Here is a 3,244-nt window from a genome sequence, read left to right on the forward strand (position 1 = left end):
GTTTTCATTAGCTCATAAATGTTAATAAAACCAGTCTTTTTCACAATCAAGCATTTTTGGTGATATTTTCTAATCTAAAAATTTCACCATATGGATATTACATTATATAATGTACTGTGAATATTATAAGTGACTTTTTCAATATGGAAAGTTTGCAAAGGGAAAGAAATAGCTTTTTATAAAGCCTTTATTTAAATTACACAAAATAAAATACAATAGCATTATATTGGATAGCAATTCTTGAAAACACGTATGTAGGAGATAGAAGTAAACCACTTCTCTGATGATTTACTTGATAGAACACCAAAAGAGGAGAATGGGCCATTTTTGTTTCTCTTAGATGATCACGGTTAAATAGATGCTTAAACAGGGCTCCTTACAAGCATTGCACAAGGAAAAGAAATTAAATTCATTAAATATTCATTACAAATTATGATTGGGTAATTGAAATGTTCCTTGAAACTATAATATTCACATTGGTTTTTTAATTGAATTATAAATAAAGAAGAACCTAGTCATATCCGGCCTTTCTAATTTACTGTGAATGAATACCGACTCACTTTTCATCTTGAGCAGAGCTTTCCTCACATTCTTGTTCTTCAGGGCATACACCACAGGGTTTAAAAGGGGTGTCAGCACAGTGTAGAAAACTGTCACAACACCATCCACAGCATCCTTGGAGCCTGGCCTCAGGTAAATGAAAACACCAGGGCCAAAGAAACAAAGGACCACAATTCAGTGAAAGGCACAGATCTGAAATCCTCTGCATCTCCTCTCTGAGGTGCAGATCTTCAGGATGGAACAGACATTGGACACGTAGGACAGCACTATCAGGAGAAAACAGCATGAAGCCACTACCTCGATGTTGACAAGTATCACCATCTCGTTGGCAGAGGTGTCTGCACAGGCCAGGTTGAGGATGGGTGGTGCATCACAGAAGTTGAACCCATAGTAGGGAAAAGGGAATGTCAGTATGGTCTGGACAGCAGAGTGCAGAGAGCAACCGAGCCATGTGCTTATGGCCAGGAGGGCACACACTCTCCCACTCATCATGCTGCTGTACATGAGTGGGTAACTGATGGCCAGGTAGCGGTCATAGGACATGACTATGTAGAGGAAGCACTTGGTGCTCCCCAGCAGGTGGAAGGAGTAAAGCTGGGCCACACAGGTGTGGAGGAGATAGCTTTGCCTCCTGGGGAAACCAAGGTCATCAGGATTTTGGGCACAATGACTGTGGAAAAATACATGTCAATGAAGGACAGGTTGGTCAAGAAGTAGTACATGGGGGTGTGGAGGTGGGAATCCACCATGATCACCAGCAGGATGAAGAGGTTCCCCACCACAGTGAGTATGCAAATCACCAAGAAGATTCCAAAGAGCCAGGTGTTCAGCGCTGGTACATGGTGAAGCCGTATTAGGACAAATGTTGTCACGAGGCTCACATTTGTCATTTTTCGACACATTTGGTCACTCTCCAAGTAGGAATATAAAGAACATCCAGCATTTAATTGAGAACTGAGAACCCATTCTCTGTGTAGCAACTGCATCATCCATGGCAGATAATTCTGGAGTTATATTCAACTTTGCCTATTGCAAAGCTTCTTTGATAAGTAAGATGGAATGATTTCATCATCTGCCTCTCTCTCTTTCTCACATACACACACACAATAGAGGCAAACACAGATATATGCAAAAGGAAGTAGGAGAAATCCATGGCATTAATTTCTATTGATATCATAAATTACCTCACATTTAATGGCATAAAACAATTCAGTTTTACTATTGTGCAATTTTTTCAGTCAGGTCAGCTGGGTCCTTTGCTCAAAGTCTCATCAAGTTAAAATCAAGGTGTGAGCTGGGTCTGTAATCTCATCTGAGGCTCAGGGTCGTCTTCTAAGTTTATTAAGGCTTTTGGCAAAATACATTTCCTTGAAGCTTTAGGATTGAAGCCCCTGTTTTCTTGCTGGCTGTTGCCAGAGAACATCTGAAGCCACTCTTAAGTCTTAACCACCTGACCATCTGACAACATAGCAGCTTCCTTCTTCAAAGCCAGCAGGAGACTCTCTCTCCAGTTTGCTGGGCAAAAGGGAAATGCAACGTAATGTAAGTGAGAGAGTCATATCCCACCATATTCACAGGTCCCACCTTCACTCAAAGGGAGGCTATTTAGCAAGGAGCATACACCAGGGGGAAGGAATCTTAGGAACTATTTGAAACTGTATTTTCTCTCCAAAATTCATTGGGAAACGTAAAGAACCAAGAATTTAATTGTTGATAGCAGTGAGCATTTTGAAAGTCTAAAGTACACCTAAATCATTCCCTTATGTCCTCGTAAATAACATGAGAGTAATAGCATCTACCTAATTAAGAAGTTATAAGTATTAAGTGAGATACTGCATGTAAAGTACTTAACACAGTGCCTGACATGTATTAACTGCTCCACAAATGATGATGAATCCTGTAATACTGTGCCTTATATTACAGAATTTCCATATATACAGAGAGAAGGAGAGACAGAAACAGAAAGGGAGAGAAAGAGATTGATAATAAATAATAAAAATAAAAGTCTCTTTGTGCTATAGAGACTTCTCAATTTCAAAGTTAGATCTTTGAGGAAGATTCATCTCTGGTACTGATACTGCTACTGATGCCTCAGTACCACCACCACCTGCTTATAAAAGGACTTCTTTCACCTCAATCAGAGCAAATTAGAACATCAACTCCATAATAGGATCCCTGCAATCTCACATATGATCCAGAACATACCAAGCCTCTTACACTGCTGACCTCACACTTCTCTTACACTAAAACATCCTTTACGAGGCTCTAAGAACATAAAGTTCACATGCATGAACCACAACCAATTGGGTAACGGATGGTTTTCTAACATACATTCTTCAAACATAGATATCTACATATTTTCTGAAATTGCCTTTGCTAGAGAAAATATCCCTTCCCTCTCCTTCTGCTCCTCATACTCATAAATCCAACCAATGCTCTCATAAGAGGAGACAATTCCATCAAATATATGGTTCTTATTTAAAACCTACTAACTGAGACAGGAAACAATGAAATCAATGTAAAAGGAAAGGACATAAGTCAGCTTGATGTCAAGAAAAGTTTGGATTCCACACAGTGAAAAGTGAGGCAGAAATGATGATATTGATTTAATCCAGAATACTGTCAAGTTCAGGATTGATATTAATTGTTCTATGAAAGAAGACTCTGAAACTGCCTCACCAAT

General features: G+C 39.3%; 1 pseudogene; it reads right to left on the minus strand.

Annotated features, from left to right (window-relative positions):
- Positions 1-471: 471 nt before the first annotated feature.
- On the minus strand, positions 472-1,451 carry LOC106832738 (olfactory receptor 10G7-like; annotated as a pseudogene).
- Positions 1,452-3,244: the final 1,793 nt, after the last annotated feature.

The sequence above is a fragment of the Equus asinus genome, chromosome 20 (assembly GCF_041296235.1).
Source record: "Equus asinus isolate D_3611 breed Donkey chromosome 20, EquAss-T2T_v2, whole genome shotgun sequence".
In the NCBI taxonomy this organism is placed as follows: Eukaryota; Metazoa; Chordata; class Mammalia; order Perissodactyla; family Equidae; genus Equus; species Equus asinus.